General features: G+C 49.0%; 1 long non-coding RNA gene across 2 annotated transcripts; it reads right to left on the reverse strand.

The window, feature by feature from the left end:
- Positions 1-353: 353 nt before the first annotated feature.
- On the reverse strand, positions 354-26216 carry LOC135188281 (uncharacterized). Of its 2 annotated transcripts, none has more exons than XR_010307642.1 (3): positions 25849-26216; positions 933-1052; positions 354-557 (listed from the first exon to the last, which is right to left on the reverse strand). It is a non-coding gene; the product is annotated as an uncharacterized LOC135188281 (long non-coding RNA). The 2 variants fall into 2 exon arrangements; XR_010307643.1 differs by having other exon boundaries at positions 933-1073.
- Between the last annotated feature and the right edge of the window lie 949 nt (positions 26217-27165).

Consider the following 27165-nt stretch of genomic DNA (forward strand, 5'->3'; position numbering starts at 1 on the left):
CTCTCTGGCAAGAACTTCCTCCTATCTGGAGGAGGGGAGATTCAAACTAGATGTTAGGAAAGGGTTCTTTGAAGTGAGGGTGGTGAGACACTGGCACAGGTTGCCCAGGGAGGTTGTGGATGCTCCTTCCCTAGAGGTGTTCAAGGCCAGGTTGGATGAGGCCTTGAGCAACCTGTTCTAGTGGGAGGTGTCCTTGCCTATGGCAGGGGGTTGGAACTGGCTGAGCTTTGAGGTCCCTTCCAACCTAAACCATTCTATGATTTATATTTAAAGAGAACTCAGTTCTCTGCTGCTGTCAGTTCAGTAGCAGCCCATCCTACAGAACCCTTCATTCCAACTCTGGGGCCACCAGAAGCCAATTTATTTCCTTTATGCCCTACCTCCCAGCAGAGCTTTCAGAGGAAGGCACTTTTCTGCACAGAGCCGAGCTCATTTCAGTGCCACTTTCCCCATTACATGCAATAACGAGCAGAGGAGCTCACACCCCCTCGCTTTGTGCAGCCCTGCATGGAGCCCAAAGCCAGCGCCGCAGCCAATCCAGAGATCAGGGATCACTCCTAATGGAGAGAGAGGAACAGAGTTCATTTAATATTCTCCTTGAATTTGAAAGAATAATATTGTCAACTAAATAAAAGGCAAGCATTCATTTGTATGTAAAACAGTTGGTTCTATCAAGCCTATTTACGGCTGCTCTGCCTTCCAGCTACAAAGATTTATGACTGAACACCCAAGGGACCTTTATACATCTATCCAAATTCATGCATTTCTTTCATTAACCTGTGTACTGGCATCTTGTACAACACAGTATGAAGCAATAATGGGGATTTTTTTTTTCCCCTTCTTCTTGCTATTCAGGCAAAGGAAGAAAAAGTTTCTATCATTAGCAGGGAATCAACTCCCCCTAAGCTGGTTGGTCATAAATAAATACAGACCTGGATTTGCACACGTGTGTCAGTGCACACACACACAACAGGGCTTCTTGTCCTGCCTCCACCTCTTTTCCATCTCCCACCTTCTTGCAATGCCAGGCTTGTTCTTCTCTCAGTATCTCCCTGGTGACAGGACAGAAAGAGCTGCAATAAATTACTCAGTGGTTTGGGTTTTTTTTTCCCCATTAAATATAGTTTAAAAAGTGAAAGTCTGAGAGACAGAAGTGTATTTGTACAGAGTAAGAACAACTGCCTTTATAACCCCAGGAAAATTACTGCTGCATCAGAGAGGTGGAAATCTGAGGGACATGGGACAAAAACCTGCTGTTGAGAATTAAGTTTCTTAGCTTGACCACGTCTTTGGTTTTTTCCAAATCTTGTAAGTCAGGCTGAATATTTTATTTGCCTTATTTCTGTTTGCAGCCTCCCAAAGCTCTGCTACCAAAGAGGTTTCACAACTGAAATTCTTGGAAACTGGTTGTGCCCTGAGGAGGAGGATGAACCCCACCCCCATTTTCTATTTGGAGACTCCAAGTATGGCTTTGCCAGAGGATCACTGTGCTAGTTTGAGCCAAGCTAGAATGTTTTGGTGAGAACAACTAGATTATAGGCTGTGGAAGGAAAACAAGGCTGATGCCTACCTCACTCATAGGCTTGCTGAGATGTATAAAAATAAGAATCAAAACATAGATAAGAACTTCTGCTGGGGAACTGGCTGAGCTGCATTTCTCTTTAGCCTCTCTCTGACATTTTTTTTTCCCTTTCCTAACCCACTTTGCTTCCTAACCCCCTGGCCAAACCTCCATTCTTCCTTGGGACTAGAGTAAGGTTGAGAGGGGTAGGGGGAAGGTGCAGGGGTGGTTGGGAGCTCCTCCTGGGGACTCAGGTTTCTGGGAGGGGAGTTGTGTTTCTGTATTACCTTTCAACTTGTCTATTTCTGTCTATAACTGTATATACTGTAAATATCTGCTTGTATATTCTGCTAAGCTGTAAATAATAAGCTCCATTCAATTTCCAGAGCTGACTGAGTCTAGTCTGGGTGATTTCTAAAGTGTAGAGGGGCAGGTAACACCCAAACCAGCATAATCACCAGGGCCACTTGGGGCAGAGGAAGGGAAAAGTGAAAACAGGGAACTGTTCAGTTCTTGGGTGATGAAATGCTCAATGGCCATAGAATAATAGAACAAGGTGGAAGAGACCCTGTGCTAGTGTGAAGCCAGCTGGGATATTTTGGTGAGAAGAGTTAGATGCTAGGCTGTGAAAATGAAGCAATGGTGATGGCTACTGCACTCATAGGCTTGCTGAGATGTATAAGAACAAGAACACAAATATAGATAAGAGATGTGCTCTTGGGCTCTGGGCTGCATGCACTTCTCTCTCTCTAACTTGTGCCTAACTAATCCCTCTGCTTCCTAACCCCTCTGGCTGATCCTCCAAAGTCACCTTGCATGTAAGGCAAAGTCTGGGGTAAGGTAGAAGAGTGAGAAGAAGGTGGAAGGGTGGTTGGGAGCCCCTCCTGGGGACTCAGGTTTCTGGGAGGGTTGCTGTGTTTCTGTGTCTGTTTCTGTCTATAGCTGTAGAGATTGTAAATATCTGTGTGCATATTGTGCTAAGCAGTAAATGTAAAGCTTCATCTTCAATTTCCAGATCAGCTGAGTCTAGTCTGAGTGATCTTCTTAAGTGTGTGTGTGGGGGGGGGGGGGGGGGTAACACCCAAACCAACACAGACCTCTAAAGGTCATCAAGTCCAACCTCCCTGAAATGAGCCGGAACATCCCTAACTAGATCAGGTTGCTTAGAGCCTTGTTGAGCCTGACCTTGAACATCTCAATGAATGGGGTCTCAACTCCCTCCCTGGGAAACCTGCTCCAATTTTCCATCACTCTCATCCGAAAAAAACATACAATCTAAATCTACTCTTCTCTGATTGAAAACCCTTGCCCCTCATCCCATGTCAGGGAACACATCCAGGTTCCTTCCCCAAAGCAAAGCACCTACCAGCATCAGGAATCTGGGATCCCTGCTGTGCACCAGGGCAAGCAGAGAGAGCAGGACACTGATTCCACTTCTAGAAAATGCCATTCTTCTGCCAAAACACTTATTTGTAAAGGTTGTCCTGAGAGACTGTGGATGCCCCATTCCTGGAAGTGTTCAAGGTCAGGTTGGATGGAGCCTTGAGCATCCTGGTCCAGTGTGAGGTGTTACTGCCAAGGGCAGGGGAGCTGGAATTAGATGATCTTTAAGGTCCCTTCCAAGGCAAACGGTTCTGTGCTTTATGATTTGGGGTGAGAGCAGAGCAGTCAGGAGCACTGCAGCAAGAAATGCCTCCCCAAGCCTCATCTCTTCTCTGCTTCATCCTGAGCTCACTCACCACACAAGCAGTCGATATTGTTCAAGCAATCCCTGCTTCCTGCTGGCACCACATACAGACACCCTGAAGACTGGGGCACTGCAGGGGCAGTTCTGCCCCGTGTAGGATTATTCTGTGATGGAAAAATCCCCTGCAGAGTGCTGAGAGAACTGAGAACAATTTTAAGGCAGCCATGAACACACTGAAGCCAGGAGAAACCCATAACTCTGAGCCTACTGCTTACTGAATTGCATTAAAGTTCAACTTTTCTACTTGAAAAACCCCAAACTCCCCAAGAGATCCTTATTCTTCCTTCTTTTCCACTAGGAACGGCTAATGTTTGTACTTTGAGGTTTGGCAGGGGGGAGGCAGGCAGGGGGTTGAGGCCTTTTTGGAACAGCAAAGCATCCAAACAGCAAAAGCATTCTAATCTCACTTAGACTTTCATCTGCCACACTGGCACTCAGAGGGCCGTTGCTGAAACAGCATTGCCCAGTTACTGCCCTCCAGACCAGGCCCTCTTCCCTTCCACCAGCAGCCAGCAGTCATTACACCTCACTGAAGCACTGTGCCTTGTCACTTAGGTGACAGGTTTCTTCCCCACCGTCTGCCTCCCACCTCTTCCAAGACATAATTGAGCCCCTTAAGTAAGCAGTAAAACAAATACAGAAGCTGGGTGGAAAAGCTCAAGCATAAATCTTTGGGGTTTTATACCAGAGTTTATTCCCTTGCATCCTTGTATTTTTTATGTTTAATAACACAAACTGAGGCAGAGTCATCAATCTTAAGTGAAAAGCTCAGCCTTGCCAGGAGCAGCTCTCTCTGCATAGTACTTGCTCTTCTGCCTGAAAATTTCAGAGCATCCTCTGGGTTTTTTTTCCAGAAGTGGCTCCTTGGGGTGCAATTTTCAGCCAGGCTTCATCCAGCACTCCTGCTGCTTGGGTGCAAAGTAGCCCTACAGCATTTAAGCACAACCTGGTGCCTGCAGAGGAATAAAGATGAGAACTGGATTTGAGAGTACAGAGTTGACAAGAGTGTGTTGCTCAGCTGTTCAGAAAGAGGCCCTTCCACCCTCATGGAGTCTCCTAGGACCCTGGCTCAAGCCCTGACTTGCCATTTGTGCCTTTTAGAAGGCTTTCCAGCATCCACCACTGCCATCAGTTACTTCTGAATTCTCAATATAGGATATTTTAATGGGTTCCAGCAGCTCTCAGAGCCAGTCCCAGGCTAAAGAGCAGCATGGAGGAATCTCACCTTCATGCTGCCATCAATCAACACCCTTCCTCCTAAGGAGGTGGGATTGGTCAAGATCTCACCCAATTAACCACCTCAGGGATGACCAGCAGGAGTCTTCTGAGAGATGCTTGTGTACCCTGAGCTAATGAGACCATTGCCCAGAGGGTCTGCTAACCTGCTTAAGTCATGAAAATTAGAGACTATGTCTTTCCTTGATGGGCTTCCTGGCTCCGCAAGCTGCCATAACTCTATTTCCCACCCATCATGGAATATGAGACTTTGTACACTAACTCTTGGGGACTAAATGTGACCTTCAGGGGAAAACTCCATCTTCACATTCAAAGTTCCATTAGATAGTACCCATGCCTGTGCCTCCTTAGGCTAGGCTGGTGACCTGACTGACACAAAGCTTTCCTGCTCTGGAGAATACTATCTTGTCACTAAGACAGATGTTACAAGGTCAAAGTTGGAGTCTCTTCAATGGGCACATACCCCTACAACTTGTCATATTAGGCAGCAGTTCAGGATAGCATGTCTGGAGGAAGCTTTGCTGTCCATCTTAGGACAGCCCCTGACTTGAAGGATCCTTCTCTGCCCAGTGTCCCCATTAAGAAGACAGGGTTGCAACTGATGAAACTTTGCTTTTGTCCCCACATCTCTGATCCTATGACCACAGGCAAAATTCCTCCACATCTCCACTTCTTCCACTTTGTCCAATCGATTACTCAGAGTACAAGACCAGAGGTGCTCCCTCTCTCTGTGGACAGCCTGGCACAAGGACCCATCTGGTTTCCACTCCAGGGCAGACTTCTGCTGAGCTTTGCAGCGACAGGCAGACACTCCCTGGAAGGCTGCAGACACAGAATCACAGAGTGGTGAGGTCTGGAAGTAATCTCTGGAGATCAAGTCCAGCCTCTCACTAGTTCAAGTACACCTAAATCAATGTTCAAACAGGTTTGGAATCTCTCCTGAGTAGACTTCACAACCTCTCCGAGCAGCCTGTTCCAGGGCTCCAGCAAAGAAGTTTCTCCTTAAGTTCAAGTGAATCCTTCTGCATTCTAGGTTGTTCCCATTGCCCTTGGTCCTATCACTGGGTGCCACTGAAAAGATCCCAACTCCATCTCAATGATCTCCACCTTTTAGTTATGTAAATGCATTTCTAAGATCCCCTCTGAGCCTGCTCCTCTCCAGAGATTATTTTTAACATAGTATTACACACAGGAAACATTCAGTCCCATGTCACCTAATTGAGTTAAGTTGGGAAGACAGCAACTAGAGAACCACTTCTGACCAAGCATTCATCAGAAAAGTTGTGCCAAGTGTTGCACTACTTCACAGTTTGCATCAGATTGGAAGAGACCCTCAAAGGTCATCTTGTCATACGGTGAGCAGGGACATGTCCAACTAGATCAATCTGCCTAGGGTCACATCAAGTCTGATCTTGAATGTCTCCATAGATGGGGCCTCAACCACATCCCTGTGCAACCTGCTCCAGTATTTTACCCACTCTCATTGTGAAGAGCTTCCTTTTGATGTCCAACCTAAATCTATCCTCCCCTAGTTTCAAACCCTTGCTCCTCATCCTATCACTACAAGCCCTTCTAAAGACTCACACAATCACAGAATGTCAGGGGCTGGAAGTGACCTCAAAAACTCATCCAGACCAACTCCCCTGTCAGAGCAGGGTCAGCTAGAGTAAATCACACATCAACACACCCAGGCAGATCTTGAATATCTCCAGAGAGGGTGATTCCACAACCCCCCTGGGCAGGCTGTTCCAGTGTTCTGTCACACTCACAGGGAAAAAAAATCCCTCCTCATGTTAAAATGAAACTTCCTATGCCTCAGCTTCCACCATTGCCCCTTGTCCTGTCACTGGGCATCACCCAGCAGAGCCTGGCTCCTGCCTCCTGGCACTCACTTGCACATATTAATAACCATTGGTGAGGCCACCTCTCAGTCTCCTCTCCAAGCAGCACAGCCCCAGCTCTCTCAGTCTCTCCTTGCAAGAGAGATGTTCCATTTCCTTCATCATCTTTGTGGCTCTGTGCTGGGCTCTCTCAAGTCCCTCTTGAACTGTGGGGCCCAGAACTGGCCACAGTACTCTAAATATGACTTCACCAGGGCAGAGTAGAGGGGCAGGAGAACCTCTCTCAACCTACTAGCCACAGCCCTTCTAATACACCTCAGAATGGCATTGGCCCTCCTGGCCACAAATGCACATTGCTGTCTCATAGAGCTCCTCTTAAAAGAAGCCCTGCCACAGAGAAGAGACTCACTGGTGATGAGGGGAGTGAGCCAGCACACAAGGCACAGAAGGAAGTGTCTGCATCCAGCACAACACAAGGTTAGCATCCCACAAGCCACCTTCGCAACCTTCTCAGCTGCTCCTCGCGTATAGGCACCTCTGAGGCTTGATAACAAACTTGCTGCAGCTTCCCAGGCACAAGGAGAGCAGTGATTTCCGTGCCTAAAAGGACGGAGGATATCAGCTTGCCGAGTGCCTCCCCTCGGAGCCACACACGCACAATTACCTCTGCACCAAACCCCGAGGCAATCCCTCAGTTACTGCCACTTTACCCTGCCTGCTTTGCTATCCTCTTGCACTCTTCAAACCTTGTGTGTGCTAAGCACACAGAATTTACAGCACACACATTGATTTTCTGTTAATGCTCCTTGGGCTGAGTGTTAAATAAATAAACAAACAAAAAGGAGCTAAGCCATTTTTGTTTCTCTGCTACAAGCCAAGCACATGCAATGATGATCAGCAGCATAACTGAGCTTTTTGCAGACCATCTGACGGCCACTAAGGCCTGACAACCTTACAAGCAAAAGATGGGATTGATATTCTTTTGGAGTGTACCTACAGAAAACACTCACAAAATACATTAGGGACTGGATTCTCAAATGCAGACAAAAACATTGATACTGGAAGGTGTCCAGAGAAGGGTGACAAAGCTGGGGAGGGGCCTGGAGCACAGCCCTGTGAGGAGAGGCTGAAGGAGCTGGGGGTGTGCAGCCTGCAGAAGAGGAGGCTCAGGGCAGACCTCATTGCTGTCTACAGCTTTCTGAAGCAAGGCTGAAAACAGGTAGGGTTGGGCTCTCCTGCCAGGCAATCAGCAACAGAACAAGGGGACATAGTCCCAAGTTGTGCCAGGGGAGGTCTAGGCTGGATGTTAGGAGGAAGTTGTTGCCAGAGAGAGTGATTGGCATTGGAATGGGCTGCCCAGGGAGGTGGTGGAGTCACCATCCCTGAAGATGTTGAAGCAAAGCCTGGCTGAGGCACTTAGTGCCATGGTCTGGTTGATTGGATAGGGATGAGTGATAGGCTGGACTGGATGAGCTTGGAGATCTCTTCCAACCTGCTTGGACCTTGAGAGTGATGGAGTTTGTCTACCTAAGTCACCATTACATGTGATGGAGCCCTGCTCTCCTGGAGATGGATGAACACCTGCCTGCCCATGGCAAGTGGGGAACTCATTCCTTGTTTTGCTTTCCTCATGCACAGCTTTTGCTCTGCTTGTTAAGCTCTTTAGCTCAACCCACAACTTCTCTCTCTTTTACCCTTCCATTGCTCTCCTCCATCCCACCAGAGGAATGAGCAGGTGGTGGTGTGGTACTGAGCTCTCAGCTGGGGTTAAGCCACAACGAACTGACAGTCAGTCAGGCTGGAAAAGGATTGCATCAGTCCCCCAAGACAACTCCTTTTGTTTAAATTATGATTATCCTGTCCTTTGTGCAATGTGCTTCCCCAGCTGGAACGTGGCTGACTGTGTCACTGAGTGCCTTGATGGTCCCTCACCATCTACCACCTGAGAAAGCCCAGCAAGGAGGGGGCCAAGGTGACACAAACTTCTTTAATGATGCAGCAGTGACACTTGCTGAAGCCTGAGCAATTCAGGAAGGCTGCCCACGGGTGCCAACCATCCATGCTCACTGTGTTAAATCCAACAGCAGCAGACACAGGGATTATGCTGCCATGCAGAGAGCTGTGAGCAAACCTTCTTAATAGCAGGTGTGGGCATTAAAGACTCTCTTTTGCAATGCTATTATTCCACACCATCGTTAGGACAAATGGAGGCTGGGAGAAAGGCAGGGAAGGTTGTGTCTTTTTGCTCCCCTGTGTGCTGAAGATAAATTTAGAACATATTAATTACATTTACATATACCTGGAAGCTAGCAGAGGAACCAGCAAGTGTCCTGAAGGTAATTGAGGACTACAGGAAACTTATCTTGGCAGGCTTTTCTCTTCAGGGTAAGGTAAAATAGGAGATGGGAAGAGAGTGGTCAGACATAGGGCTCAGAGCTGGACACTGCAGCACTGGGAGTGCTCCAGACTCATCCCCTTGGGATTCAGGTGATGAAGCAAAGGGATCCATCCAAGCCACAGAAACAGTCTGCCTGTGGCTGACAGAGGAACACCTTCAGGTGTACTGAGGACATTCATCCTGAGGTGCCCTCTATCAAAATACACTGCTCTCATTGCTCTCCTTGTTCCATTACTACTGCTTTTCCTTCTCCTTCAAAGGCACCCAGATCAAGAAAACCTGCTGAAAACCACTCTAAATCAAGCTGAAGCTACAGCTGGAACTAGGTCAAGTTTACATCCCATTTCAAAGCACTTCACCTTCCCATCCACCTCTACCTATTTTATCCTTTGCCCAACACAAACCTACTCTTCAAACACTACCCGTGGAGTAGAAATATATGAAAGTAGAATAAAGTAGATCTGGCACCTGTGCCAGCTGAGTTTTTTCCCCACATCTTCAGTGGTCATCTCACAGGCCTGCTGCACTCTGAAGATTCTTTTTATGCTCTGCATAAGGGAAGATTATAACATCTTAGCTCTGTCAGGAATTTCAGCCCTTCTCCCAGTAATGCTCCTGCTAAGCAATGTCCAAGAGCAGACTTCAGCATCTCTCTGCCTGGGAATATCACTTAGCGCCTCTCATTTAACCCTGTTGCAAACAGCCAACTCCAAGGGATGTTGGGGTGGGGGAAGATACCAAGACCAGTGCCATTCTGGGGAGTTTGGGTTTTTTAGCTGTAGGTTACATCCAAACTTGTCTCCCAGCTATAAGGTGTCACATAGCACTTCTGCATACTGGGAACTCAGCTGCTCATCCTTGACCATTGCATAGCTCCTCAGATTGAGTAATTCCCCCATCTTGTCTCTATACCCAAGGGCTTGGTGACTCCACAACTCAGGGGGATAGCTTCTCCAGGAGCAACTTCAACCCCTGGTCATAGAATCGGTCAAGGTTGTAAGGGACCACAAGGATCATCTAGTTCCAGCCCCTCTGCCATGGACAGGGACACCTCGCACTACATCAGGCTGTCTAGAGCCACATCCAGCCTGGTCTTAAACACCTCCAGGGATGGGACTTCCACCACCTCCCTGGGCAACCACTTCCAGGGCCTAACCACCCTCACGGTGAAGAACTTCTTCCTAACATCCAGTCTGAACCTACCCATTTCCAGCTTTGTTCCACTGCCCTCATTCCTGTCACTCCCTGACATCCTAAAAAGTCCCTCCCCAGCTTTCTTGTAGGCCCCCTTAAGATACTGAAAGGTCACAATAAGGTCACCTTGGAGCCTTCTCCTCTCCAGACTGAACAGCCCCAACTCTTTCAGTATCTCCTCACAGAAGAGGTGCTCCAGCCCTCTGATCATCCTCATGGCCTTTCTCTGAACATGCTCCAGCACACACCCATATGCCTCTTGGTTTCTACAGATGAGTCAGGAGTACACAAATCAGCCTGTCCTTTAAAAGCTATCTCTGTCACGAGAGATAAAACATCCCATCACAGTTACAGTTTGGCACAACTAGGTTGGACTAGATGAGATCCATCTAGAAGCATTTGGAGGTCTTTAAGGCCAAGCTTGATGGGCCTCTAAGCAGCCTGATCTAGGGTGAAGTGTCCTTGTCTGTGGCAGAGGGTTGGAACTAAATGATCTTTGAGGTCCCTTCCAGCACTGACAATTCTAGGATCCTATGATCACTCAGCCCTGTCTCAGAGGACTAAGTGTCCTGCTCAGTTTGTACCTGTCCCTGCAGTAACTTTAGTGAGTAAATCTGAGATAGTTTGCAGGAGCAATTGGTGTCTTGGGGTGAGCAGCTTCAGATACTGTCCCAGGCTGGAAGAGTGAGCTGGCTGCTTGCAGGAGGTCAATGTTCATGTTTCCTTTTTTAACTCACCAAATTAAGCTCCTGCTGGTACAATCTAATTCTTTGTCTGCCTGGAAGAAAAGGCTCAAGGAGAGATTTCTGTAGCTCCCTGTGACAGAAGGGTTTCTGCTCCTCAAATGCTGACAGTGCTCCCTCTCCCAGCCCCACTTCTGGAGCTCAGCCTCCTGGGATACCCAGCACCTATGTTCAGAGAGCTTTAGCAGCCCAACATGGAAACCAGGACAGCTCCCAGGCTTATCATGGACAAATTCTATACAGTTCATAGCATCACAGAATCAGTCAGGTTGGAAGAGAACTACAAGATCATCCAGTCCAACCTAGCACCCAGCCCCAGCCAGTCAACCAGACCATGGCACTAAGTGCCTCGATCAGGTCTTGCTTGAACACCTCCAGGCACGGCCACTCCACCACCTCCCTGGGCAGCCCATTCCAATGCCAATCACTCTCTCTGCCAACAACTTCCTCCTAACATCCAGCCTAGACCTCCCCTGGCACAACTTGAGACTCTGTCCCCTTGTTCTGTTGCTGGCTGCCTGGGAGAGGAGCCCAACCCCACCTGGCTACGATGTCCCTTCAGGTAGTTGAAGACAGCAATGAGGTCTGCCCTGAGCCTCCTCTTCTGCAGGCTGCACACCCCCAGCTCCCTCAGCCTCTCCTCATAGGGCTCCAGAACCCTCCCCAGCTTTGTTGCCCTTCTCTGGGCACCTACCAGTACCTCAACATATCTCTTGAATTGAGGAGCCCAGAACTGGACACAGCACTCAAAGTGTGGCCTGAGCAGTGTTGAGTACTGGGGAAGAATAACCTCCCTTTTCCTGCTGGCCACACTGTTCCTGATACAGGCCAGGATGCCATTGGCTCTCTTGGCCACCTGGGACACTTCTGGCTCACATTCAGCTACTCTCTACCAGTACCTCCAGGTCCTTAAAGTGAGACAGATGCTTTTTCACCTCTTACAAAAGGGTCTCCTTCTCTGGAGACTTTCAAGACCCTCCTAGATGCCTTCCTGTGCAAACTACCCCAAGGGATCCTGCCCTGGCAAGGGGGTTGGACTTAATGATCTCTGGAAGTCCTTTGTGACCTCTAAAGTTCTGTGATTCTGGGTTAAAAGGAAAGCATTTCACACACAAGACTGGATAGGATTGGGAAGTTTCAGTGGAAAGGCTCTTCACACAGAATCACAGAAACATGCAGGTTGGAAAAGACCCTTGGGATCACCAAGTCCACCCAAAGTCCCTGCTCGCCCTAAACTATAGCCCCAAGCACAACATCCAAGGGACTTTTAAACACATCCAGGGATGGGGATTCCATCACCTCCTTGGGTATCCCATTCCAATGCCTGACCACTCTTGCTGGGAGAAAATGTTTCCTAATATCCAGTCTAAACTTACCCAGTCCCAGCTTGAGGCCATTCCCTCTTGTCTATCACTGCAACTACAGAATTGCCTCTAACAATGCCAAAGCATATTAAATACACAAAAATCTATACTCCCTCTCTGCCATGCTTCACTTACTCCCAAACCTCACACAAAATCTCCCTTTAGTTCAGGCTAACATACCCAGGCCTTCAAATGCTCCCCCCTCCACCATGCCTCTCTACTCCCATACCAAAACCATTATGACACAGTTAAAATTCAGCTTGGCAGCTGCAGGCTCCAATTAAGCTGCTACACTGCCAAGGCTGACACCAGGAGGACAGAGGGAGGGAGAATGAACTAACTTGTCAGCCACTTTTATAGGGATGCAGGAGTTACAGGTATGGAATACCATTTCTGGTCCACCTGCTGGACACTCTGGAGGTCCTCAACTTTGTGGTTCTTAAAGGCATCACCAAGCCTCAAACTGCTACAATATGTGAGAGTGAAACTGACCGCAGCCAGAGTTGAACTTTCAGATAAACATAGATATAAGCCAGCACCAGAACTTGATGCAATCACCATACCATCCTCAGCCATGAAGAATAAAAGAGTATTCACAGAACTCACCAGGTTGGAAAAGACCTTCGAGATCATCAAGTCCAATCTATCACCTTCTAATTAAGTAAACCATGGCACTAAGTGCCTCATCCAGCCTCCTTTCAACCGCCTCCAGGGACAATGACTCCACCTTCTCCCTGGGCAGCCCATTCTAATGCCAATTGATGTTTCTGTGAAGAACTTAGTCCTAACATCCAGCCAATTCTGGAGTCCCCAGCACAATAAGGATGTGGAACTGTTGGAGCAAGTCCAGAAGAGGCCACCAAGATGCTCAGAGGGCTGGAGCAGCTCTGCTATGGGGACAGGCTATGAGATTTGGGACTCTGCAGCCTGGAGAAGGCTCTGAGAAGACCTTAGAGTGGCTTTCCAGTATCTAAAGGGGCTACAGGAGGGATGGGAAGGGACTATTTACAAGGTCTTGTAATGATAGGATGAGGAGTAATGGGTTTGAAGTGGCAGAGGGGAGATTGAAACTAGATGTTAGGAAAAGGTTCTTTACAGCGAGGCTGGTGAGGCACTGCAGAGGCATTTAAGGCCAGGTTGGACAAGGCCTTGAGTGACCTGTTCTAGTGGCAGGTGTCCCTGCCTTTAGCAGGGGGTTGGAACTGGATGAGTGTGCTAGTTTGAGCCTAGCTGGGATATTTTGGTGAGAAGAATTAGATGATAGGCTGTGAAAAGGAAACAATGGTGATGGCTACTGCACTCATAGGCTTGCTGAGACTCATTAGAACAAGAACATAAACTTAGATAACAGAGTTGCAGTGGCTGTATGTCACAGCTTGTGCCTGTACTTCTCTTCCTGACCTGCTTTCTGTGTAACTAATCCTTCTGCTTTGTAACCCACTTGGCCGATCCTCCAAACTCACCTTGCATATAAGGCAAACTCTGGGATAAGGTAGAGAGGTGGAAAGAAGGTGGAAGAGTGGTTGGGAGCCCCTGCTGGAGACTCTGGTTTCTGGAGGGCTGTTGTGTTTCTGTATCACTTTTAACTTGTCTATTTATGTCTATACTGTAAATACTTTCTTGTGTATTGTGCTAAGCTGTAAATGTAAAGCTTCATTTCTTAATTTCCAGATCAGCTGAGTCTAGTCTGGGTGATTTCATAAGAGTGGGGTGGGTGGACAACACCCAAACTGTCACAATGAGCTTTGAGGTCGCCTCCAACCTAAACCATTCTATGATTCTATGAATTGGTATTAAAAAAAACCCAAACAAATCACAAAACAAAACCCAAAAAAACACACACCCTCCCTAAAGTCTCAGCTCTCACCTAGTCCCCAGAATCAACAACCCTGAAGCCTGTCATGTTTCAATGAAGTGCCCCAAGCCTCCAGCTCTCCCATCAAGCAATTCAGGTCTCTGGAGCCCTCAATGAAGACAGCCCCCAGTGCTTTGTCATCCTAAAATCTGTTCTGACAGGTAACCCAGTGTTCTATTGCAGCACAGCTATGACATCTCTCTCAAGACTCCACAACCCAGCCCCAGCTCCCTTCCCAGCATTGCCATTCTGATCCATGTGTTAGCTGGGTCCACTCTGGGATGCTTGATGGTGGCTGAGCAGAGCTGCTCTCCATGGGTGCAGAGCAGTTTTGTGTTAGCCCTCCTCCCCTCCTCAGAAATGAGCACAGGCACCTGAAAGTGCCCTTGGCTTCACTCCACCAACTCCCTAAGCAAGGCAGAAGCCTGTGCTTTAGGTGAGATTTAAATAAGTGTTCCAAAGCAATGAACATTTTGGAAGGAAATAAAACAACTTCTCCCTTCCCACCATGCAAGCAGCCTGCTCTTCAGGCAGGAACAAGCTTTGTGCTCGGTTGCTACTTAGTCCCTTCCTGAGATGCTCCAGTTTTCCAAAATTCTCTTGAATTCTGTACAAAAGTGCCAACTCCCCCATTTTCTGACCTACATTCATTTATCAAATTGCAGCTAAAAATAGAGCAAACGATGCAGAAATGATTTAAACTGCTCCTGCTCTCTCTCTCTTTTACCCATCTATTTTAAGGCTGCTCCAGCACTTTGCAAAGCTATGGATACAAAAGGAAAGGGCTGTGGTGGACAGAGGAGGGCATCACCAACACAGCAGCGAGGACACTGGGGACTCAGAGCACAGCCATTCCTCTAGCTCACAGCCAGAACTTAATCAATAGGACTTTGTCTCATATCCCACAGGTAGGCTTGAGGTGACCACCTGCAGTTTGGAAGTGCTCAGGTTTGAGTTAGATAGTGGCTCTAGCTTCCCTTCAAGCTCGGCTTGGGCAGAAATATTCCCCTCCAGCCCTGCCTGCACCAAGGGCAGAAGTCTGTTGTCACCTTGGTGCTCGCTCATGGGAACCATGACCAAGCAGCACTTCTCTCTTGCAGTCTTTCAGTGGCACAGGGCTTTCACAGCTAGCAGGGAGTCACAGCAGAACACAGCCCTTGGCCCCTGCCACTCCCTAACACAGAACCACAGAATTAACCAGGTTGGAAAAGACCTCAATGATCATCAAGTCCAACCTGTCACCTAAATCTTCTAATTAACTAAGCCATGGCACTAAGTGCCTCATCCAGCCTCTTCTTGAACACCTCCAGGGACAGTGACTCCACCACCTCCCTGGGCAGCCCATTCCAGTGCCAGTCACTTTCCATGAAGAATTTTTTCCTAATGTCCAGCCTGAACCTGCCCTAGCACAGCTTGAGGCTGTGTCCCCTTGTTCTGTCACTGGGTGCCTGGGAGAAGAGACCAACCCCACCTGGCTACGGCCTCCCTGCAGGCAGTTACAGAGAGCAATGAGTTCTACCCTGAGACTCCTCTTCTGCAGGCTGCACACCCCCAGCTCCCTCAGCCTCTCCCCACACGGCTCTGGTCCAGGCCCTTCCCCAGCCTTGCTGCCCTTCTCTGGAAACATTCAAGCACCTCAACATCTTTCTTAAATGAAGGGCCCCAGAACTGGACACAGTGTGGCATGACTAGTGCCAAGTACAGGGGCAGAATGACCTCCAGCCACACTCTGGACACTTCTTGATCTCTTCATGATGGAACACCTTTTCCAAGGTAGAACCAAGCACAACTCAAGTTCTGTTCACATTCTTAGAGATGAAGCTCCTTAGAAGCATTTGTCTGGATTTTAGGTGAAGGAGGAACTTTTTACAGTGCCTGCCCAGCTTTTGCCAGCCAACCCACAGCACATCTACCACCTGTGAACAACTCAGCTCACCAACCACGTTCTGACAGCAAAGACCTGTATTATTTCCACACAAAAAAATTGCACTCTGGGAGAAGCAAGAACAGGAGGGTTACCACCTGTCCTTGCTCAGGGAGGTAGAATCACTACTTGGCCACAAAGGTTTGAGAAGCTACTCAAACAGCAGGTTAAAGGCAAATACTTTGCATTCAAAGAACTAGAGGCAGTTGTACTTGTAAGCATCTGCTGAGCTGAAGCAGAGGAGATCTGTCTGGCTAGCCCATTACTGGCCTTCCAGCTCCTCTCACCCCTTACTTCCACAGTTGGTGTTGCAGCTGGTGACAGACCATGAAAGGAGCGTCTCAGCTGCCACAAGGCCTGCAGAAGCCATAAACTCTGAGCTAACCCTGCACTTGTGCTGCAGCAAAGTGCTCAGTGCTCCTGCTGTTATAGCTGTGCAGCTGAGACTTCTAACCTTTTCTATGGTTCCATCACCTGGCCACTAATCCCAGTTCTTCATCCTCCTGGAGAGCTCTGGGCTGTTTTGGGAGCAGAAAGAATCTGGCAACCTACTGCCTCAGCAGGAAGGGATTTGCCCTGCCATTAGGCACAGCTGCTGCAGCCAGTCTCAAGACTCCGTGGTTACAAGCCACTGCTCAGCACCTTGGTGCACCCATAAAAGACACATCAGGCTTCACCAGAAAGCAACTCAGCATCTGAGTTAGAATCACTACCAGCTCACCTGAAGGTCTAAATCTGTGTTATTGGGTGGCATTGGCCTTGCTTCACACTCCTCCCCTCTGGGTTTGATCACAAACACACACAGCCCAGCCTCACCCATCAAACCTTCATTGCCTTTCTCTCTAGCTCAGATGTCCTCTGAGGCAAGAGCAGCTCCCCAGGCTCTCATAGGTGCCCAGCCACCACAGCTAGATTTGGTAATTGATCATCATGCCAATATGGGAAAAGGGTAAAGTGGATTTCAGCATCAGCTTTAAGCTGACAAAAGCAGCTGTAGTTCTTGCTCAAGAAAACATGCATCTGAGACACTGGAGGTATAACCATGCCTCTGACCAGGAAAGACTGGCTCACAAAGGTGAAGCAGCCCAAGTGCCTGCCAAAAGTCTGTGTCTAGCCCCTGCTTTGCACTCGAGATATCTCCAGGCAGCCTGCCTGACCCTTCCAGAGCAAGCAAGATCAGTGCTCCCAGCAGTGCCTGGAAGGGGGACATCCCCCTACAGCCTCAACCTCTCATGCTCACCTTGGAGTGCAGCTGGCCAGGGAAATGTACCCCCAGCATGTGGGAGATGAGCAGGTTCAGTAAAAGGCTGCCAGTGTGGTGTCCCACATGTCATTGGAATATGTACTTCAAGAAATCAGCCCTCCCAGTTAGCAGCAGCTCATTAGATGTGTGGGGTCACGAGGGGCACCTGCTGCTGCAGCATTAGCATCTTATCACCTTATACAATCCTGCACCAGCTGCTTCCAGTTCTCTCCTTCCTTCACCTTGTTTCATCTTCATTTTCACATTCTGTGCATCTTCAGATTTTCTCCCCCTGTTGTAGCTATCCCTCCATATCCCCACCAGCAGCTGTGCTGCAGAATTGATCAGAGACAGCCTCTGGCTTTACAGATCTGCCAGCAGACAGTGGGACGTCTTTCTGAGCCCTCCAAATCATCTCCTAAACCCTAAAGCAGCCTGACACAGCCAACTCCTCCCCTCCAAAGGTTAGGAGCAGAAGGAAGAAAACACAGGGGGAAGCTGAGTGAAAACATTACTCTGGGCAACTTAAGGACAACTCCAGGCTTGGTGATAACCGAGAGCAGCCGTGAGTAGGAGGACTTTGGGACTCCAGGGGCTGAAAAGCTGGACATGAGCTAGCAATGTGAGCTCACAGCCCCAAAACTCAACTATGCTGAGTGTAACCTCACCTGTCCTGACTTTGACCCTCTCCATAGAATGTCTTTAGAGGTGATATTACAGGGGTCCTCTACAGATATATAGACAAGTATGGGGCGGGGGGAGGCAAGAGGGGACTTCAATGTCCCCCTTCACCATGACCATGTATCATGCTCTGCAGTGCTGACACCTCCCTCCGTTGGCCAACTCTTCTGCAGCCTGCTGGCACTTGAGCTGCTCGCTTCCACTTCTCCCCAGCTTCACCCCTTCCCAGCTCTTCTCCCCTTCACTTCCGCACCAAACTCCTCCAGAATCAGCTGCTGTTGTTTCTCAGGCTGCGCATTTGAAATGCAAACAACCCCAAACCCTCCCTCCCATCCCTGACAGAAGCAAACCCCCTCCGAGCAGAGAACAAAACAGTTTTTATGGGAACGCCACTTTCAGGCAGATCCAGAGAAACCATCCTAGTTTCTCTAGGTTGGGAAACTAGGCAGGATGGGGATGGGGATAGGGTTGGGCCCCCACACCCGCACCAACCACGCTCCAAACGATCCTGCAGCTCTTAATGACTGTATGAGAACGCGGGGCCGGGTTTAGAGAATTGCTCCTTTTAAACCCCTTCGGGCGCTTTTAAGGGCTCGAATTCATTAACCTCTCCTCGGCTGCGAGCAGCAAATGAAGATCCAGAAATACAAAAAGCAATTAGGCGAATTCATGGGGAAAAAAAAAAAAAGGTCCATCAACGTCATTAAACACAGCCCCTCCAGAAAGTGCCTGAGCTGCAGGAGGGGAGAGCGGCTGCGGGCGGGGGAACTGCAGCTGCTGTTTGCCCTCAATTCAACCCGCTCCTTTGGCTGCTTTTGAGGGTGAGGATGCTGGGCTGGATGGACCTTTGCTCTGCCAGGTAACCAGCATCCACTAAGTAGTCTCTTCTCGATGGAAAAGCCCAGGGGAGGCTAGCTTTTTGCTGCACTCTGCAGGGACCTCTGTAGACTGTGGAGTCCAGGTTCTCTGCCAAGGCACATCCAGGTGGGTTCTGAATGTCTCCAGAGATGAAGATTCCACCACCTCTCTAGGCAGCTTGTTCCAGTGCTTAAATTAAAGGTTCTTCCTCATGCCTAGATGGAACTTCCTATGTTCAAATTTGTGCCCATTACTCCCTGTCCTTTCACTGGGCCCTGTGCTCCCAACACCCACCCCTTAAATATTTATGATCATTTATGAGATCCTCTCTCAGCCTCCTCTTTTCCAGACTGAAAACTTGTGGCTGTAACACAGGTCTCGCCAAGAGGGAGACCTGCTGGAGAAAGTCTCGTTTGAGGTGCTTGGTCCAGCTCTTGCAGCAGCCCTGCAAAGCACAGCCTGCATGTAGGCACTATGTGTGGCCAGGGTCATTTTCTGTGCTTATTCAGGCATAACTATGACAGACATCCTCAAATTAAGCCTCCATCATACTCAGTACTGGGGAAATCCATATCCCTAAGGACACAGCACACGAGTGGTGTGAGCCTGAACCTCCAGGATGCTGCAAGTGACAGCACTAAATCTGCCTGAATAAGCTAACACCCAGCACCTCTCCAAGGAGACCCTCTAGAAGCAATTCATTCATGGAGAAGAGAACAAATGAGCAATGCTGAATGTGAACACGAGCCCTCAGCCCTAACCCAGGGGATGGGACAGGGAATTCAGACCAGGTTTGTCAGAATTCTTTGTCTTCCTAGGCAAAAATGAACCACTTGCAAATGCACGGCTGTGTTGCCTGAAGAACTCAACCATGTTGGACCTGGGGTGCGCAGAGAGGAGGAGGAGGAGTGAAAATCAGGGAGATTTCTAAGGTCCTTTATGAGCCTTTTCAGAAGCTTGTCTACATGTGATGGTCTCCAAGGAGACCAAGTTATTATTAAGCCAGAATGTGGCCTCCTTCTTCCAGGATACACACGCTAGTTTCAGCTGGTTTTGCAATGCTGTATAAACCCAGGCTCTGGATCATCATAATTCCAACACAGTAGGTCCAGAAATCAAACTGGCTGCTAGACAGGGACAAACTAGAAGAAAAGTAGAAGCTAGGAGAAGGAACAATTATCAAAAGTCTTAAACCAACAACTTCTGTCTGCAGAGGGCTTTGGTTCTGGCCTTCATTGTGCCAGGTACCTGAACACGATGCTGTGAACTGTCTACTTGAGCAGTGCAGCACTGGGGGCATGAACATGACAATCACAACAATGGGAGCCATGAAAGCTCCATCCTTACCAGAGAGTGGTGGAGATCCCAGCTAAAGTTTCTAGGCTAGCATCTACCAAATCTGACAGCACTCTTTATTGGTGGGCACAGGTTCCTGCCAGCCAGGGCTACCTGATCTAACCTCCTTCAGGGGCTGGCTGGATCCTTCCTGAGACTTCCTTCACTCCACATTTCTGTACTACCTGTTTGCAGTGCTCAGTACTTTTCAGGTGGCAATGTCAGGCATTCATCTGTTTCAGATCTTTATCCAGATGGTGAACAGATTATCGTGGATTTATGGATGTGAGTAGGAAACTACATTGCTGGCTACCTCTGAAGCCTACTTTGGGTGCTGCTAAAAGCTAGTTAAGAGCTGTGAATCTTTGCCAAAGAGTTTCTGAGGTCAACATAATGATTAATAGCCAGCTGGGAGAGAACTGACCAGGTCCTTCAGATGAGTTACATCCCTGTGATGCCTCAGGGAGACTAATGTAATCATACCAGGAATGCTCACAGACACCGAACTGGGTGAGATGTCTTGCATAAGTGAAAGGGACTAAAATTCAAGAAGTACAAAAGCTCTGTGTGTTTCTGGAGGAAAAACTGTAAGGAAGGATCTGCTCCTGACAGTGTACAGCTACAGAGTGGTGGGAGCAGGGAGAAATAGAACAAGCTGTAGTCAGTCCACAGTGTACATGGCAGATGTGTCCCCAGGAGCCACAGCTAGATGGAGGCTTCCAGCCAGCACCTCTGCACTCCAATGCTCTGCCTCAGCTGCCCAGTCCTAATGAAGCACATGGAGGAGGCAGATGTCCACTTTCTCCTTGCTGGTGCCACCACCTAGACAGGAGCCACAGGGGCCAAGAGAAGGAGGAGAAGGGCTGGGTACAGTCCAAACCCAAGCAGCTAGCACAAGAAAGGCATTTTCTGAAAATACTGGTGTCAGTATTTAGCAGATGCATAAGAAAGTAAACGAGACTGAGAGCTCACATTAAGGCCTGGTTTGGTGTCAAAGTGAGTTGTTTACAGTTGTACCAAATAAGCACTCTGAGAAGGGGTCCACTGCAGCATCAGCCTCATCATGGTCCTTCCTCCCAGCAGCAGTCCCTCTTTCACCCCATCCAGGCTTGGTCAGGCAGGGGACAGGGACACCTTGCTGCTGCCAGCTGCAAAGAGCTCAGAACCAACAGTCAGAGTGTGTCATAATGTGGCTTGGCTCTGCTGCATCTTACTGTTCTGGCTTCCTCCTTCCCCATTTCCCGCTTCACCTCATTCTTCCCTCTATTTCTTGTAGAACATCAGGCAGTTCCCTTCCCTCGGATGCACTCTTTGCATCACTTTGGAATGTCTTGTCAGGCATCCTCTGTGTCCCATAGCTGCTCCAGAGCTGACCTCCCTTGGTGTGCTCAGCAGCTGCTCTGTCTGATGCCTTGTTCCAAGTCCAGGCACACACACCTACTGGGTGAGCTGGAGTTCTGGTTGTTGGAGGTTTTATCACAGTTTATAAAACATCTGCTGTTCATAAATTATTTCTTTTGAATGTCAGAATCTTTTCAGTTGTGTGAGCCAACAAGCACCTCTGAGCAGCAGAACACACTGCTGGCATTTGGAATTGGCTTCTCGTGCAAGGGCTGTGCTCAGAGATGTGCAAACCTCCATCCCCAAGCACGCCTGTGTGCACGTGCACACGCACACGTCCCTCCTCTGTGCCGTGGAAGCTCCTCAGAGCCACCTCCAATCCACAAGAAATCTCAGAGACAGTAACTGGATGGGCACAAGCTCCAGCATGCATCAATCCTGACATCCAAGCCCAACACAGACATGCACCAGCTCCAGCCTGCATCAATCCTGACATCCAAGCCCAACACAGACATGCACAAACTCCAGCCTACATCAATCCTGACACCCAACTCCAGCACAGGCATGCACAAACTCAGTCCTACATCAGTCCTGATATCCAAGCCCAACACAGACATGCACAAACTCCAGCTGAAACCAATCCTGACATTCAAGCCCAACACAGACTTGCACAATCTCCAGTTTAAACCAATCCTGACACCAAACTCCAGCACAAGCATGCACAAGCTGCAGCCTGCCTCAATCCTGACATCCAAGCCCAACACAGACATGCACAAACTCCAGCCTGACACCCAAGTCTGGCAGGGATATGCACAGTGAGCCAACACACAAACAAGTATTCCAGGAACCCATCAAACATATCTATGTTCTTATCAGCCAGTCTTGTCTCAGAGGACTGAATCCCAAAGCAGATCTCCAAAAACCAAGTGCCCAGCAAAGAAACAAACCTACCCACACTCAGCCCAATTCCTGCTCTTCCATGTAGGGCTGGAAATGCTCAGGGACTGTTCCCTGCCCTTAAAGGTCCTTTTGAACCCAAACTACTGTGTGATTCTATGTTGACAAGCCATACTTAGTACTGAAACCCTGCCCATGGAAAGCTAGGAAAAGAAATACAGGAAAATTGTGAGGAGAAGCACCAAAACAAGTAGCTGGATGCTTTTGAACATCAAAGCACTCTCAGAAAGCTCTACCCCATTATTTATGGTTTACTCAGGGGTTTACTTTTTCTGCTTTGCTTTTGGTTTATTTGTTGTTATTATTTCCTTGAGAGAATGAGAGAAATAAGAGAACCCTCAGGGGGATCCAAAGATTTTCTTGTTCTGCTTAGTGTAAATTCTCAAATGATTGTAAAAACAAGGCAAAAATCAATGGAGAATTATGGTCTGTGGTGACTCAGCCACTCTCAGCCCTAGTGACAGTGGTACCTTTGCTATAATGTCCCCCCAGCATTGGTTCCTGTCTTTAGTACCAAAGAGAGGACAGAGCAAGCACTCCTATTTCACCAAAAAGGGCATATTTGCAGTCCCTTTTAGCTCTGGACACAGCCATGGCTATTTCAATCCCAAATCAAAATTTAGACCAGCTCCCTGCATATCTCTGCAGACGGAAGATGTAAAAGCCAATTGGAGCAGACACCAGCTGGTAAGAGCTGGCTGCAGCTGACTGACTGGAGCTTCCACCAGCTAGCAAGCCCAGAGGGTCCTGCTGAGGACTCAGCAACTTGGCTAGAACAAAAGAATGGTTTGGATTGGAAGAGACCTTCAAAATCGTCAAGTTCTGGAGCCCCCATTACAAGAAGGATGTGGACATGCAGGAGCATCTCCAGAGAAGGGCCACTGGGTTGATCAGAGGGCTGGAGCTCCTATCCTGTGAGGACAGACTGAAAGAGTTGGGGCTGTTCAGTCTGCAGAAGAGGAGGCTCCCAGGTGACCTTCTTGTGGCCTTCCAGGATCTGAAGGGGGCCTACAGAAGAGCTGGGAAGGGACTTTTTAAGCCATTAGGCAGTGCCAGGACTGGGGGGAATGGAGCAAAGCTGGAGGTGGGGAGAGTCAGACTGGATGTGAGGAGAAAGTTGTTGAGCATGAGAGTGGTGAGAGGCTGGAATGGGTTGCCCAGGGAGGTGGTTGAGGCCCCATGCCTGGAGGTGTTTAAGGCCAGACTGGATGAGGCTGTGGGCAACCTGCTCCATTGACCTTGTTTAAAAGCTACTTCTTTAAAAGCGCCTCTAAGCCCCTCAGCAAAGGCAGCTGGAATAGAGAAAGGAGAATGCATGCCTGCACTTTCAAACATATCCCTTTATGGTCACAAAAGGCTGCTCTGGGGGTGATTTTCTTTCTTTCTTTCTTTCTTTGGGGTTCTTTTGGAGAGTGACAATTTTCACCCTGGGAACAATGACCAAGATGCTTACACATGACCACTTCTCAGTGGCAGGAGCAGCTTGTGCCAATGCAGGTGGATTCTTTGGAGTGGAGGACAAACTCAATTAGTCAAACACCCACTGATGGAGCAAATCACATCTATGCCCTAACCCTAAACCTCCTCTCAAGGCATTCCCATGGAGCAGCTTCTTTGGAAACACTCTCTTTTGCAGTGCAATGTTGCCTCAGAAGCCAAGTCAGGCAAGGAGAGTACAAAAAGCCTAATCCAGAATAAGTCTCAACATAAAAAAAAAGGTTAAAGATGTAAATGCCCTTTTCCTGGAATCATCCCAAGTCAGGTTGGGCTGAGCTTTGAACACCCTGGTCTAGTGAAAGAGGTCCCTGCCCATGGCAGAGGGATTTGAACTAGATGAGCTTAAAGGTCCCCTGCAACCCAAACCATTCTGTGATTCTCTGATACCTTACAAATAAAACAATTATCCAGTGAATGAGGAGCAGGAAGAGAGATGATACAATGAATAATTAGGCAATTAAGCTAATCCTCAGGAAATCAGCTAATTCCCAGGTAGATGGTAGCTGGGGACTGATTAATTGTCATGCCTCAGGAGGTACCATGCAGGAAACAAGACCTGCTTCAGATCTTCCACCATGTGCTGGAAATGAGAGGGGGAAAGCGTGTCTGGGAGCTTCTCCTCATCTCTTGCCTCCTGGGACCTTGGGTAGCATCTGAGGTCCTGCAGCAAAAGGCAACAGAGTGGATGATGCTGCAGGAGAACACAAAGCTGTTGGAATGAGTCCAGAGGAAGGCGACAAAGATGATTCAAGGGATGGAGCAGCTCTGCTATGAGGATAGGCTGAGGGAGCTGGGGTTGTTCAGAGAAGAGTCTGGAAACGACCTTATAGCTGCCTTCCCATACCAGAAGGGATCCTACAGGAAGTCTGCAGAGGGACTATCCATGAAGGTGTCTGGCAAAAGGACAAGGGGAAACAGTTTGAAGCTGAGGGAGAGCAGGTTTAGACTGGGCCTTAGGAAGAAATTGTTCAGTATGAGGGTGTTGAGACTCTGGAATAGGCTGCCCAGGGAGGCTAATGGATGCCTTCTCCCTGAGGATGTTCAAGGGCAGGCTGGATGAGGCCTTGAGCAGCTGAGGCTAGTTGAAAATTGTCTGCTCATGGTGGGGAGGTTGGAGTAGATGAGCTCTGAGGTCCCTTCCAAGCTAAGCCATACAGTGAGGTCACTACGTGTCTCTGGAGCGGACAGGAGCAGAAAGTAGGATGCGCACATTACTCATCTTAAACAAATCCTCCACACAACTGGGGTGAGCTGTTCTTTACCTGAGCGCAGTGGAAGGTACAGGAGCAGAAAGCCTCTGCCCAGCAGGGCTCAGGCAATGCTTCCCATGGACTAACAGCCAGGGAAGGCTGCAAGAGCACCATCTGGCCAACACAGGATTTTTATCTCCTCCAGGAGAGAAATGTTATTCTCACATTCATCTTGCATGGATGAGGACATTTATGGACATAAAAGAAATGGAGTCTGGTGTTCAGATATGCATTCCCTACACCAGCCCTGCGTTGTGTTGCTCTTCATTGACACCTTGCATGACACGATCAAGTAACATCATTTTAGTCTTTTTACCTTGAGCACCCTCCCTGGGATGGATTCTCTGAGCTCCTGTAACTTTTCCCAGTTAGTTTCTGAGGCACACAAGGAGTAGGCTGCCCAAGTCAGTGGGAAATCTGGCAGATGGGATTTTTGTCCCCATTAGTCCTACCATGAACTCATTGATCAAGGCCCCAGCTCACCCTGGTAGTCATTTTGGGTAAACAAAGAGACAATCAAGCATGTAAAGCAATTCCTGCAGGAACTGGCAGGCAGTCCTCTGCTCCTAGCTGGAGGTAACAAAGCACATGGAGGAAGCAGCAAACATATGATAGGAGCACCGGGGTGAGGATTTCTGTCCCTTCAGGAAGCCAACAGCTGCCAGCAGATGTAGCTCCTTGTTAAATTGCTCATTATTCTGCCACATCTGTGTGCTGCTCTGACTCCTGCTCACACTGCAACCATAGCAGCCCTGCTCCTGCCCCACCGACACCTCCCAACTCCTCACACCCAGACAACGATTTTTAACCTTTCTTCACTTACCCCTCAGCATGTTACCAGCAGACAGAGTCCTCTGGAAGCAAAATGAAGCTCCTGACAGTGGTTCTGCTTTGATGTAGCTCTCAGCACCTTCAGCTTCCTCCAGACCAAGGCATAGGCTCAAACCCAGAGCACCCAAGCTGTGGTGATGGTTTGCTGTGACAGCGACGCCAAACGCCACCACCACAATGCCATGGTGTCAGCAGGCACAGCTAAAGGCTTTGTTGAGGCTGGCAAAAGGCAAAACCTCAGCATGGTGAGACGCTGCCATTGCAAACCCACCCTCTGCAGGAGCTGCCTGCGCTTCAGCTCCTCACCGATGCAGAGAAGAAAGGACTAACATTTCCCTGCCCCATCCCAAGGCTGAGGCTGAATTCTGCTGCTGATATAAGCTACCAAAAAGGAAAAAAAAAGTAAAGTGACTGCTGGGAGGAGAGGAAGGGTAGGGCCAAGGGCACCGTTACTCTCTGCACCTGCTTTGGATGTGTGATTACCCTGGCCACAGGCATCTGTTGGGAGGAGAGGAAGGGGTAGGGCCAAGGGCCCTTTTACTCTCTGCACCTGCTTTGGATGTGTGATTACCCTGGCCACAGGCATCCCAGAGTGAGCTCTTGTGCTTGGCACAAAGATAACAGTTTGAGAGATGAGCACATCTCTTCCAGGCCACAGCTTCCTCCCTATTTGATAGTGCTGTTGTCCTGTGGGTTATATTGCACTTCTCCCTCTCTCCCGTTTGAAGAGCTTTCGCTTGCACAGCTGCTGAGAGTCCGCCTTGGAAATCTCCAGACACTCTGTGCCCAGAAGCACGAGAGAGATGTCTGAGTGTCCTGGAGTTCTGTATACCCCTAAAATCCTCTCTCTCTGTGGTCTGAACGGGGGAGGAAAGGCCGCGAAGGGACCTGTTTCGCCCGGCCCTGCCCTGCAGGCGTGAGGGGGCAGCAAGGGCCCCTCCCGGCACGAGGGGTGCCCGCGCAGTGCCCGCGCTGGGATCGGCTGTGCGCTTCCCGCCCAGGCGGTGCTAACTCTGCTGTGTCTGGGAAGGGTACACACACTGGGGGGATCGGCTGTGCGCTTCCCGCCCAGGCGGTGCTAACTCTGCTGTGTCTGGGAAGGGTACACACACTGGGGGGCTCGGCTGTGCGCTTCCCGCCCAGGCGGTGCTAACTCTGCTGTGCCTGGGAAGGGTACACATACTGGGGGATCGGCTGTGCGCTTCCCGCCCAGGCGGTGCTAACTCTGCTGTGTCTGGGAAGGGTACACACACTGGGGGGATCGGCTGTGCGCTTCCCGCCCAGGCGGTGCTAACTCTGCTGTGTCTGG

Source organism: Pogoniulus pusillus, chromosome 29, assembly GCF_015220805.1.
Source record: "Pogoniulus pusillus isolate bPogPus1 chromosome 29, bPogPus1.pri, whole genome shotgun sequence".
In the NCBI taxonomy this organism is placed as follows: Eukaryota; Metazoa; Chordata; class Aves; order Piciformes; family Lybiidae; genus Pogoniulus; species Pogoniulus pusillus.